This window comes from Schistocerca cancellata, chromosome 3 (genome assembly GCF_023864275.1).
Source record: "Schistocerca cancellata isolate TAMUIC-IGC-003103 chromosome 3, iqSchCanc2.1, whole genome shotgun sequence".
In the NCBI taxonomy this organism is placed as follows: Eukaryota; Metazoa; Arthropoda; class Insecta; order Orthoptera; family Acrididae; genus Schistocerca; species Schistocerca cancellata.
The window spans coordinates 840773047-840787418 of record NC_064628.1 but is presented as its reverse complement, the minus strand read 5'-3'; the positions used below and the strand labels follow the sequence as shown (position 1 = coordinate 840787418).

The 14372-nt window shown below is 42.7% G+C and overlaps 1 protein-coding gene across 1 annotated transcript in view; it reads right to left on the bottom strand.

Annotated features, from left to right (window-relative positions):
* The window catches only part of LOC126175894 (spondin-1), a 211238-nt gene extending 197827 nt beyond the window's left edge, over nt 1-13411 (bottom strand). The window contains exon 1 of the mRNA XM_049922950.1: nt 13259-13411. The gene's annotated coding sequence lies outside the window, so the exon portion shown is untranslated. The remainder of the gene's footprint in view (nt 1-13258) is intronic.
* Between the last annotated feature and the right edge of the window lie 961 nt (nt 13412-14372).

Here is a 14372-nt window from a genome sequence, read left to right as displayed (position 1 = left end):
GCAGTTCTAAGCGCTTCAGTCTGGAACCGCGCGACCGCTACTGTCGCAGGTTCGAATCCTACCTCGGGCATGGATGTGTGTGATGTCCTTAGGTTAGTTAGGTTTAAGTAGTTCTAAGTTCTAGGGGACTGATGACTTCAGATGTTAAGTCCTACAGTGCTCAGCGCTATTTGAACAGCGATATGCATACATACAGATGGCGGTAGTATCGCGTACACAAGGTATAAAAGGGCAGAGCATTGATGGAGCCGTCATTTGTACTTAGGTCGTCCATGTGAAAAGGTTTCCGACGTGATTATGTTCGCACGACGGGAATTAACAGACTTTGAACGCGAAGTGGTAGTTGGAGATAGACGCATGGGACATTCCATTTCGGAAATCTTTACGGAATTCAACATTCCGAGATTCACGGTGTCGAGAGTGTGCCGAGAATACCCCGAGCGGCGTTTGCGTAGAGTAGTCAGTAATAATAGACAAGCAACAATGCATGAAATAACCACAGAAGTCAATGTGGGACGTACGATTAACGTATCCGTTAGGACAGTGCGGCGAAATCTGGCGTCGAGAGCCTTTGCTAACAACATGACAACGCCTGCATTGCCTCTCCTGGCCGCGTAATCATATCGATTCGACACCTAGACGACTGGAGAACCGTGGCATGGTCAGGTGAGTCCTGATATCAGTTGGTAAGACCTGACTGTAGGTTTCGAGCGTGCCGCAGACCCCCTGCAACCATGGTTCCAAGTTGTCACAAGGGCACTGTGCAAGCTGAAGGTGGCTGCACAATGGTGTGGGCTGTGTTTACATGACCCCCCTTCCCCCCTCCAATGAACCACGGACGTTGCTGTCGGTGGTTGGATTGCGTGCCTCAGCGATACAGATAGCGGTACTGTAAGTATAAGCATAACGAGAGGGTATCTATTGAGACGCCAGACAAACGTGTGGTTCCTATAGAGGGGAAGCAGCCTTTTCAGAAGTTGTAGGGGCAACAATCTGGTTTACTGACTGATCAGGCCCTGTAACATCAATCAAAACGGCATTGTTGTGTTGGTGCTGCTAACGGCTGAAAGCGAGAGGAAACCACAGCCGTAATTTTTCCCGAGGACATACAGCCCTACTTTATGGTTAAATGATGATAGCGTCCTCTTGGGTAAAATATTCCGGAGGTAAAATACTTCCACGTTCGGATCTCCGGGCGGGGACTACTCAGGAGGATGACGTCATCAAGAGAAACAATCTGGCATTCTACGGATCGGAGCACGGAAAGTTAGACCCCTTAATCAGGTAGGTAGGTTAGAAAATTTGAAAAGGGAAATGGATAGGGTGAAGTTAGATATAGTGGGGATTAGTGAAGCTCGGTGGCAGGGGGAACAGGACTTTTGGTCAGGATTATAAATAAAAAGGCAAATAGGGGTAATGCAGGAATAGGTGTAAAAATAAGTGAGAAAATAGGAATGCGGGTCAGCTACTACGAACAACATGGTGAACGCTTTATTGTAGCCAAGATAGACACGAAGCCCACTCTTACCACATTTGCACAAGTTTACATGCCAAATAACGTTGCAGATGAAGAGGAGATTGAAAAAATGTACGATGAGATAAAAGGAATTATTCATATAGTTAAGGGGGACAAAATTTAATTGTGATGGAGGACTGGAATTCGATAGTTGGAAAAGGAAGAGAAGGAAGAAAGTAGGTGAATATGCACTTGGGGGGGGGGGGGGGGGAGGAATGAAAGAGGAAGCCGCCTGATAAAATTTTGCACAGAACATAATTAAATCATCGCAAACACTGGGTTTAAGAATCATAAAAGAAGGCTGTATACGTGGAAGAGACCTGAAGACAGTGGAAGGTTTCAGATTAATTATATAATGGTTAGACAGAGATTTAGGAACCAGATTTTGAATTTTATTACATTTTCAGGAGCAGGTGTGGACTCTGACCACATTGTATTGGTTATGAACTGTAGATTAAAATTGAAACTGGAAAAAGGTAGGAAATTAAGAGATAGGACCTGAATAAGTTGAAAGAACCAGAGGTTGCTAAGAGCTTCACAGGGAGCATTATACAACGGTTGACTAGAATAGAGGAAAGGAATACAGTAGAAGATAAATGGGTAGCTTTAGGAGATGAAATAGTGAAGGCAGCAGAGGATAAAATCGGTAAAAAGACAAAATCTAGTAGTAATCCTTGGGTAACACAGCAGATATTGAATTTAACCAATAAAAGGAGAAAATTTAAAAATGCAGCAAATTAAGCAGGCGAAAGGGAATACAAACGTTTAAAAAATGAGACTGAAGGAAATGTAAAATTGCTAAATAGGAATGGCTAGAGGACAAATATAAGGATTTAGAAGCATATTTCACGAGGGGAAAGATAGAAATCGCCTACAGGAAAATTAAAGAAGCCTTTGGGGAAGAGAGAAGCAGCTGTATGAATATTCAGAGCTCAAATGGTAAACCAGTCCTAAGAAACGAAGGGAAACATGAAAGATGGAAGGAGTATATAGAAGGTCTATACATGGGAGATGAGCTTGAAAGTAATATTATAGAAAGGGAAGTGACGTAGTTGAAGATGAAATGGGAGACAAAATACTGGGAGAAAAATTTGACAAAGCTCTGAAAGATCTCAGTCTAAACATCGCCCCGGGAGTAGACGACATTCCGTCTGAACTACTGATAATCTTGGGAGAACCAGCTATGACAAAACTGGTGTGCAATTGTATAGGACAGGTGAAATACTCTCAGACTTCAAGAAGAATATAGTAATTCCAATTTCAAAGAAAGCAGTTGCTGACAAGTGTGAAAATTACCGAACAATCAGTTTAATAAGTCACGGTTGCAATATACTAACACGAATTCTTTACAGAAGACTGACAAACTAGTTGAAACAGACCTTGAGGAAAATCAGTTAAGATTCCGGAGAACTGAAGAAACACGCGAGGCAATACTGACCCTACCACTTACCTCAGAAGATAGGTTAAGGAAAGATGAGTCTACATTTATAGCATTTGTGAACTTAGAGAAAGTTTTTGACTATGTTGACTGGAATAGTGTCTTTGAAATGCTGAAGGTCGCAGGAGTAAAAACAGACACTGAAGCCGGCCGGAGTGGCCATGCGGTTCTAGGTGCTACAGTCTGGAACCGGGCGACCGCTACGGTCGCAGGTTCGAATCCTGCCTCGGGCATTGATGCGTGTGATGTCCTTAGGTTAGTTAGGTTTAATTAGTTCTAAGTTATAGGGGACTAATGACCTCAGAAGTTAAGTCGCATAGTGCTCAGAGCCATTTGAACCATTTTGAACCAGGCACTAAAACGCTATTAACAACTTGTACAGAAACTAGATGGCAGTTATAAGAGTAGAGGGGCATGAAGGAGAAGCAGTGGATGAGAAGGGAGTGAGGCAGGATTGTAGCCTATTCCTGATGTTATTCAATATGTACAGTGAACAAGCAGTAAGGGAAGTCAAAGAAAAATTTGGAGTAGGAATTAAAGTTCAGGGAGAAGAAATAAAAACTTCGAGGTTTGCCGATGACACAGTAATTCTGTCAGAGACAGCAAAGGACTTGGAAGAGCAGTTGAACGGAATGGACAGTGTTTAGAAAGGAGGATATAAAATGAACACCAACAGAAGCAAAACAAGGATAATGAAATGTAGTCGAATTAAATGTGATGCCAAGGGAATTAGATCAGGCAACGAGACACTCAAAGCAGTAGACGAGTTTTTGCTATTTGGGCTGCACAATAACTGACGATGGTCGAAGTAGAGAGGATATAAAATGTAGACTGGCAATGGCAAGGAAAGCATTTTTGAAGAGGAAAAATTTGTTAACTTCGAGTATAGATTTAAGTGTTAGGAAGTCTCTTCAGAAAGTACTGGTCTGGAGTGTAGCCATGTATGCAAGTGAAACGGACGATAATCAGTTTAGATAAAAAGAGAATAGAAGATTTCGAGATGTGGTGCCACAAAAGAATGCTGAAGATTGGATGGGGCGATAACGTAAGTAATGAAAGAAGGGATCGGTTGATAGGACACATGCTGAGGAATCAAGGGATCACCAATTTGGTATTGGAGGGAAGTATGGGTGGTTAAAAAATCGTAGAGTGAGACCAAGAGATGAATACAGTAAGCAGATTCGGAAGGATGTAGGTCGCAGTAATTACTCGGAGATGAAGAGCCTTGCACAGGATACATTCTGAAAAATCAAGGGATCACCAGGATCACCAATTTGGAATTGGAGGGAAGTGTGAGTGGTTAAAAAATCGTAGAGTGAGACCAAGAGATGAATACAGTAAACAGATTCGGAAGGATGAGGTTGCAGAAGGTACTGGGAGATGAAGAGCCTTGCACAGGATAGAGTAGCATGGAGAGCTGCATCAAACCAGTTTTCAGACTGAAGACCACAACAACAACAACAACAACATGTTTACGTGGAATGGACTCTGTCCTGTGGTCCAATTGAACCGATCATTGACTGGAAATGGTATTGTTCGGCTACGTGGAGACCATTTGCAACCATTCATGAACTTCGTGTTCTCAAACAGTGGCGTCATGTCAAGGGGGCACAACTGTTCGTGACTGGTTTGAACAATATTCTGGACAATTTGAGCGAATGATTTGGCCACCGCTCGAACATTTATGGGACGTAATCGAGAGGTGATTTCGTGCGCAACATCTTGCACCGGCAACATTTTCGTAATCATGGACGGCTGGCTGAGTATCTCTTCAGGGAACTTCCAACGACTTGAATCGATGTCACGTCGAGCTGCTGCACTACCCCCGGCAAAGGGAGGTCCGACCGATATTAGGAGCTATCCCACGACTTTTGTTACTTCAGTGCACGTCAACCAGGGCGATATTGGTTAAACATACTTTATCGCGTCTAAACTGCGTCACGTAAAAGACGAGTAGTTAAAACTTTCATTACAGTCACGCATACCTTCCTCGTCTTGGAGTCCTCACCAATGTCAGTATACCCTCCACCGAGCAAAAGGTTACAATTATTCGGCAGCTGGCACACGAAGCACCAGGGAAACGGTAGTTTTGATGCATTATCAGAGTAAACATGACAAAATTATTGAAAGTCAACGTGCCCTGAAGTGAGTAACGAATAAGATGATCAAACAAGTCCAGGTGACGTCTCAGACGTTTCACAGTGTCTGACCCCCCACGGCCGTAGACAAAACTCCAGCATCCTCGATGCTGACAGTCCTTATCTGCAGGTCGTCACGGAATGCTGACTCTGGCGTCTGCGTATTGACGTTGCATAACTGGCTAGCACCACTAAAAATAAGTAATCTTCATGCAAAGAATTTTGTTTCGCGGGCAGAGTGATCCTGCTGACCGGAAGGGAAATGCCACACCGAGATTAATGGAACGAACCTTGATGTTGTTGTCGAGGAGGCTTCAGTCCAAAAAGGTCTCCACGCTGGTCTACCTACGGAAGATTTCATCTACGCATAACTACTAGAGATGGGCAAAACTGTTCTTTCCAGAGATTGGATCAGAACTGTTCACTCCCTGAAATGAATTAGCTCTTTTTCATGACTCACCACTCATTTACAATATAAAATAAATGGAAGGCACATTGCCCTTTAAACTTGGTTTATTCCAGTACTATACCTGTATTTTGATCTTATTTGATCCTATTTTGAAGTAACACAGATAATGAGTAAGAATTTTGTATTGTTTATTGAAATTTCCACGATATGACAAAGTTTTTGATTATTGATTTATTTTGGACTATCGTGGTTTTTTGGGTGATCGGAAAATGTTGTAACTTGAGATTTACATTAACAATATATTTGGCTATAACGTATTAAAATTTCATTAACCTCATACAAATACATCGCAAGCCATATATTTTTAAAGTGAACGTTTCCTTTCGAAGACGCCTAAAATCGCAAAATCCGTACCAGAATAAGAAAAAAAAATATAAATTTGACTGTAAAACGGAAGTGCTGCATATAGCCTTACGCAGAATAAAACAAGGAAAATATTGGTGTATCACATTTTGCGATACGTTTATCGGTTCGCTCGTAATTAAAGCGTAAATTCGAGTGTCTATAATAAAAATCCTATAGTAAGAGGAGTCATCAGGAACCTAAACTAATCAGTTTAAACAAATAAAAATAAAATAAAAACAATTGATGTATACATAACATAATAATGTAATATACATAGCGGAATTACTACGAAGAACAATATCCAGTGGGGACGAACTCCGATGCAGAGGCGCTGAGTCGAGCAGGTCGAGCCGCGAGCTGTATTACTGCGTGAGCTGAGACCGCAGAGACCACAGTGACACCTGAGTCGCTTTGCTCGACGCTCTGGCTAGAGTCGAGACGGTGGGGCGAGCGTTGAGCGGGCGAGTTCTGAGGGAGGGGGTAGCGGTGAACTCACCCGCTCCGAGACAAATAGTTCGTTCCCTTGCGAGCGGGTTTTTGCAAGTAGTTCCTATGTTATCCGCTAGGTGGCTCTCTGTCCTGTTGCTCGCATCAACTGCCCAGAGGGCAGGACGTGCGACTGAAACGATCGCCGACAGAGTGCGATGCGAAGTTACGCTGCGCCAGACACTGCGCGGCAGATGACGCACAGAGACGCCACGGCATATGTGAAACACAAAATCTAATGGGGCACTGCACAATGCAGGCAGCGAAGGTAGAAGCAGGGCAGAGGCCGGCGCTGGCTGTGTTGTGTGGCGTGCACTGTGCTGTGACCAGCAGAGGCGCTGCTGATATGCTCCGTCTCTCTCTCTCTCTCTCTCTCTCTCTCTCTGCCGTGGGAAACGTTTGGAGCTACCGTTCTTTTTTTCTGAATCACTGATTGTTCACTCCTTTGAAAGATTGAACTCTATGAATTAGTTCAAGAGCGGATCCCCCATCTCTAATAACTACTGTGACCTACATACATTTGAACCTGCTTACTATAGTCACACCCTCTCCAATTTTGACCTTCTTACTCTTCGCTCCGTTACAAGAATTATTTGATGCGTAAGGATGTGTCCTGTCAATTGATAGCTTCGTTTAGTCAATTCATATCATAAATTTCTTTTTCCCCACTACGCTTCAGTACCTCTTCATCAGTTATTCGTTGTACCCACCTAACCTTCAGCGATCTTGTGTACAACCACATTTCCAGAGTTTCTATGACCTTCTTGCCTGTACCATTTCTCGTCCGCATTTCACATCAGCAGAAGGAAACACCTCGTACAAATACCTCAAGAAAAGACTTCTTATCACTGAAATTTTCTATTAGATGTTAAAATATTTCTAAGTTTCAGACACACTTTTCTTGCTATTGCCATACTGCATTTTACATCCTCTCCACTTCGGCCATCGTCAGTTATCTACAGCTTACAGTGTTGTATTACGTGACTTAACTCCCTCACTGTTGCCTGATTCTATTCGCCTAAATTCCAGTAGACTCTTTTACTTTTGTTGACATTCATCTCACAGTGGGGTGACAAAAGTCATGCGATACCTCCTAATACCGTCTCGGACATCCTTTTGCCCATCGTAGCGCAACGACTCGACGTGAAACGGATTCAACAAGCCGTTGGAAGTCTCCTGCAGAAATAGTGAGCCATGCTACCTACTGTAGCCGTCCGTAATTGCTAAAGCGTTGCCGGTGCAGGACTTTGTGCACGAACTGACCTCTCGATTGCGTCCCATAAATATTCGATGGGATTCATGTCTGGCGATCTGGGAGTCTAGAATGTTCTTCAAACCAATCGCGAACAATTGTGGCCCGGTGACACGGTGCATTGTCATCCACAAAAATTCTATCGTTGTTTGGGAACATGAAGTCCGTGAACGGCTGTAAATGGTCTCCATCCAGCCAAACATAATCATTACCTATCAATGATCGGTTCAGTTCGATAGGAGGATCCACAACATTCCATTTACAAATAGCTCACACCAGCTGGCACAGTAACTTGTTGACTACCTGGGTACACGACTACGTGGGGTATGCGCCACACTTGAAACCTACCGTCAGCACTAACCAACTAAAATCGGGACTCATATGATCAGGTCACGGGTTCCTAGTCGTGTAGAGTCCAACCGATGTGGTCACAGTCGAGGAGAGATGCTGCAGGCGATGTGCTGTTAGCAAAGGCACTTGCGTCGATCGTCTGCTGCCATAGCCCATTAACGTCAAATTTCGCCGCACTGTCCAAAGGTCTAGTTCGTCGTACGTCCGAAATTGATTTCTGCGATTATTTCATGCATTGTTGCTTGTCTGTTAGCACTGACAACAATACGCATGCGCCGCTGCTCTTGGTTGCTAAGTGAAGGCATCGGCCACTGCAATGTCCTTGGCGAGAGGTAATGCCTGAATTTTGGTATTCTCGGCACACACACGACACTTTATCTCGGAATACTGAATTCCATAACGATTTCCGAAATGAAATGCGCCATGCGTCTAAAAAATGTTCATATGTGTGTGAAATCGTATGGGACTTAACTGCTAAGGCCATCAGCTTACACACTACTTAACCTAAATTATCCTAAGGACAAAGACACACACCCATGCCCGAGGGAGGACTCGAACCTCCGCCGGTACCAGCCGCCCATGCGTCTAGCTCCAACTAGCACTCCCCGTTCAGAGTCTGTTAATTCCCGTGGGGCGGCCATAATCACGTCGGACACTTTTCACATGACTCACTTGAGTACAAATGGTTGTTCCGCCAATGTACTGCCCTTTTATAAAAAATGGTTCAAATGGCTATGAGGACTATGGGAATTAACATCTGAGGTCATCAGTCCCCAAGAACGTAGAACTACTTAAACCTAACTAACCTAAGGACATCACACACATCCATGCCCGAGGCAGGATTCGAACCTGAGACCGTAGCGGTCGCGCGGTTCCAGACTGAAGCGACCAGAACCGCTCAACCACAGCAGCCGGCGCCCTTTGATAGTTTCTGTACGCGATACTATCGCCATTTGTATATGCGCATATCGCTGTCCATTGACGTTTGTCACCTCTTTGTATCACTTCTTTTCAAGACACTGTTAATTCCGTTAAACTGACCTTTCAAGTCCTTTGCTACGTCTAACAGAACTATAATGACGCCGGTAAACGGCGTTTCCTTTACTGCTTGCGCAATATACAGAGTCAATATCGTCTGTGACAGGCTACATCTCTGTCTCACGCACTTCTCAACCACTGCTACCCTTTCATGTCTTTCGATTATTATAATTGCAGTCCGGTGTCTGTACGTGTTGTAGATAAACTTCCTTCCACTCGCTGTATTTTACGACTGATAACTTACTATTTTTTAAGAGTGTATTCCATTCAACGTTATTATAAGCTTTCTCTAAACCTACAAATGTGATAAATGTTGGTTTGCCTTTATTCAGTTTGAGATAAATTATAAGGGCATATTGGCCTTGCTTGTTCCTCCATTTCTGTGGAATCCAAAGTGAATTTTCCCGAGGTTGGCTTCTATCAGACTTTCTATTCTTATGTAAATTCCAAGGAAATTTAATTCATCGGCGATGGAGACAGCCTACGTAATCATCGTTCTACCAATGATTTGCAGGTCGGTGTGGCCGAGCGGTTCTAGGCGCTTCAGTCTGCAACCGCTGCGAATCCTGCCTCGGACATGGATGTGTGTGATGTCCTTAGGTTAGTTATGTTAACGTTTTTATAAGTTCTAGGGGACTGATGACCTCAGATGTTAAGTCCCATAGTGCTCAAAGCCATTTGAACCATTTTTTCTACCAATGATTTGGAATTTCTCAACAGTCTGGGACTTTTACCTCGAAGTATTAATCGAGGCAAACAATTCTATGCATGAGCTTCTTTTTTAATTCAAGAAAGAATACTTATTTTTTAAAATGGCTGGAGCTGTTCCATTCAGTTTCCCTTGCTATCCGCCGTGTGTTGGACTTGACAGATTCCATAGCCCGCCGCAGTGCAGAGAGAAAACCATCTCAGAATCAATGATCTGCGTATGTTCGCACAGTAAATGCAGGTGCGTTTAGGAAATGCTCTGCAATAGCAGTACATAAAGGACACGCTGTGCGATTCGGGGAGCCTTACTATAAAAATTCTGAGAAATCACTTTCCAGGGTGATTTAAGAAATGTTTTACTTTACGGGCCCCTAAAGGACCTACCGAGCGAGGTGTGCACACTGGACTCGCATTCGGGAGGATGACGGTTCAGTCCCGCGTCCGGCCATCCTGATTTAGGTTTTCCGTGATTTCCCTAAATCGCTCCAGGCAAATGCCGGGATGGTTCCTGTGAAAGGGCACGGCTGACTTCCTTCCCCGTCCTTTCCTACTCCGATGAGACCGATGACCTCGCTGTTTGGTCTCTTCCCCCAAACAACCCCTCCCCCTCCCTCCCGCTAAAGGACCACAGCGGATCGACAGCTGGTGCAGGCACTGATAGTTACTCCTGAACGGAAGTAATATAACGTATTACGCATGAATATGCGAAGAGATCCACTACCATTATATACATTATTGGCTGCACATGACTGAAAACAGTAGCTACTGTAAAACACCTAAGAACAGCCTTTCGGAGAGGTCTAAAATAGGATGACAAAAACAACAAAAAATAGTAAGAAAGGCAGACACCAGACTTGGATTCAGAGGGAAAATCTTAAGCAAATGTAATTTATCCACGCAAGACGTGGCTCACAAAACACGAGCTCGACCGATTCTTGAGTATTGCTAATCAGTCTGGGACTCAAACCATGCAGGTGTTTCCATAGTTTTGTACACCCCCTGTAGATCAAGTCATAAAAACATTAATAAGTATAACATTTTTACAGAAGAATAAAGGCCGGTATGCTAATGTTCTTTTCTCATACACTAAGTGAAATGGTCTTCAAGGAAGTGAACTAACTCAAAAATATGAAACGTAGTTTCATTTTAAAGTTAATACAAAACTTGACACAAACATTTAAATGTATATACAATGAAGTGAAAAAGATAATTTTGGAAACAGATCGCAATACTGTAGGCTATTGAAGAAGTGCAGAAATCAGATTCTACGTAACACTCTCAGTACTTGACATTGTTAGTAACATATATATCAATTGGCTGTGATACGAAATTCGTCACTGAAGCAGAAGAAGTTGGTGACCAATAAATCGTTTAGGCTTCCCTTAAACTGCACTTCACAAGTGTGGTAGCTAAACGTTTTGTGTCTGTTGGCAAGTTATTGAAAATGCGTGATTAGTGGACCGAAGCAAGTGGCTTCAAGTCTTTATGTCAATTTTTCTTACTTATATTACTTATTCATAAACTGAGCTGTAGTTTTGAAAAAAAAAGAGATATTATTTGCGACAAATGTATTTAAGGAGTAAATATACTCTGAAGCAGTATCAATATTCTCAGTTTCTTGGACAGGCTACTGAAAGGAAGTTCTTGAATTCACACCACAAACAATTCGTATTACGCGACTTTGGACTCGGAAAACGTAAACCTGGCTTGATGAGTTAGGCCTACACGAAATAGCAAAAGACATCAATGAGCACCAGAGCTAGCAAGTTTTGAAAATTGAAAGTTTCAAAGAAAACAAGAAAATAAATTGGAGGAACAAATCACCAAGGCAATTTCGTAAAATAATCGACGTTTCCACGAAAATGCGTATAAGAGAAACATTCAGCGTCGACTATGAAGAACGTCTATGTTATCGAGCGAAGTCGAGTTATCTCATTTTATACTGTTTTGAAGGCAAAACGACTCTTTCTCCTAGCCTTTAAACGTCCGATGCGAAAACGTTTGTGATGCACAAATTGTATTTTGCTTTTTTGTATTCATTGGCATTGATAAAATATGAGCATAGAATCTCAGATCTTCAACGTTCCTCCAGATGGAAATACTAGCTAATTTTGGGTTAGTTGCCCTCACAGAAATCCCATTCAGACTCTTCATGTATTGTATTACGAGGTTCTTACACAAAACTCTTTTGAAAATTTTACTCAAGAGAATTGAAGCGTAGACAGATCATCTACCTGAAAAATTTAAGGTTGGATTTAGAAAAACTCGATCCTATACGAAAATTAATACTATCCTACAAATTCTTAGAGGCAAACAGGAAGTTACCCCGTTTGTAGACTTTAAGAAAGCGAATGGTTCAGCAGGAACACACACATTTTGTAGTAGTACAACAATTAAAAATAGGCAAGAGCGCAAGAGTACAGATGAAACAAACAATAACCTACGCTAGTTAAAAAGTCAAATTCCTAGGCTGTTTTGGTACTGAAACGTAAACGATTCATGGGGGCAAACTTTCTACATTGCTTACTGTTTTGCTGGAAGACCTAATTAGAGCATATGACAAAGAAGCAAAAGAAATTAGTGTTGGGAGACCACTTCAAACCACAGTTCATTTGTGTCGTGTGGCTTTCGCAGACGTTTTAGTAATATTTTGGAACAACAAATATTTAAGGACGCCTTGGAAAACTCCGCTAAAATGCAGTTGGACCGTAAATCTCATACCGATAACTAAAATTCACCTCGATAGCGAGCCTTTAGTACCGCAGATACGGATTGTTGAAGTACCTCATATCAGATACATACGAGACATAGTCGAAACCTCCAGATTAAATGGAACAATTAACAAAAATAGAACATTTACATTACAAAAACCCTACATAATCACCAGAAGAAGATTAAAAAAAAATTCAATATGCTGGAATACAAAACTAAGGCATGAGAACAATAATTATATCTGAATTATTATACTCGGCGGGAACATTAATTTTTAGAGCAGACCGGCAATTACAGATAAATAAAAAAGCAGGAAAGAAGAATCGTAAGAAAACCCTTTCGGACAGACGGAATCTGGGTGGCAAAAAATTCCACAAATTATACAAACATTCTCTGAAAATCTCCAATGCTTTGTGGAAGAGCCTATTGAAATTTTATTGTACTTTGTCAGAATGAACAATCTGAAATGACTGAAAGAATTCTAGACTTTTCCCTCACGATCTAAGTGCAACTGGTTATTTGAAATTGAAAGAGACACCAAAGAAACAGGTATCGTAGAGAACATTGTGTAAGAGGGAATTAAATTCAAAATTCCGTTGACAATCATCGATTTATCTGGGAAAAAAATGAAGCACTGGTCTTTATAAAACATGGACAGAATGATGTTGAAAATACCCCCTGTTACGAAAAGAAACCTCTCTCAATAAAACGCGGCTTCAGTATTCAGAATTTCAGGCGTAGCTGTTTGCGACAGTTGATCGTACCAAGTGCTGGGCGGGGAGCGAGCGTTCGCCGTGGTTGTTACCTGTGAAGTAGCAGCAGCAACAGAGCAGCAGCTTGGTCCAGACGGCGCGAGCTACTGGCTGCGGCGCGTCCCAGCCGCCGAATCAGTTGACCCGCGGCCGCCAGAGGCGCCACTGGTACCGCCGCCTGACGCCTGCAGGTCCCCGCAAGCAAGGTCCCAGCACACTGCACAATGCACAGACAGCTCACAAGAGTTACACCTGGGAAGTCTCGGTTCCACTGGAGCGTATGGAAGAGAACACAACCGAGCTAGCATTCGCATACAGTCCACCAGGGTTCATTATCACTATGAGGGGAACAGAAGCGAACACGACTGAACGCGCTTAGGTTGCCAACCCTACGAATTTGGCGTTGTTGACGGGGCCAGCTTGGAGCGTCAAGCTGAGAGGGGCGCCAAATGCACCCACGTGTTAAATGTGTATACAGGGTGTATTGTAAGCGAAAACTGGCACAGAGGACACTATACAACAGAAGCAAAAACTTTGCAGTCCGCAAACAAGCAATTTGTGAGATACTATAACGGCTATGAGTTGCCACTTACTTCAGTATAGAACATTGTCCTAGTTAGTATCAATATACACTGATGAGCCAAAATATTATGACCATCTGCTTAATAGCTTGTTTGTCTGTCTTTGGAACGAAATACATAAATGATTCTATGTATCAGGGATACGGCAGTTTGTTGGTATCTTTGTGGAAGTATATGCAGTTAGATGTCTATGCACAGCTCATATACACTACTGGCCATTAAACACGGAGATGACGTGCTACAGAAGCGAAATTTAACCGACAGGAAGAAGATGCTGTGATATGCAAATGATTAGATTTTCAGAACATTCACACAAGGCTGGCGCCGGTGGCGACGCCTACAACGTGCTGACATGAGTAAAGTTATTTCTCATACACAAACAGCAGTTGACCGGCGTTGCCTGATGAAACGTTGTTGTGATGCCTCGTGTAAGGGGGAGAAATGCGTACCATCACGTTTCCGATTTTGGTAAAGCTCGGATTGTAGCCTATCGCAATTGCGGTTTATTGTATCGCGACATTGCTGCTCGCTTTGCTCTAGATCCAATGACTGTTAGCAGAATATGGAATCAGTGGGTTCAGAAGGG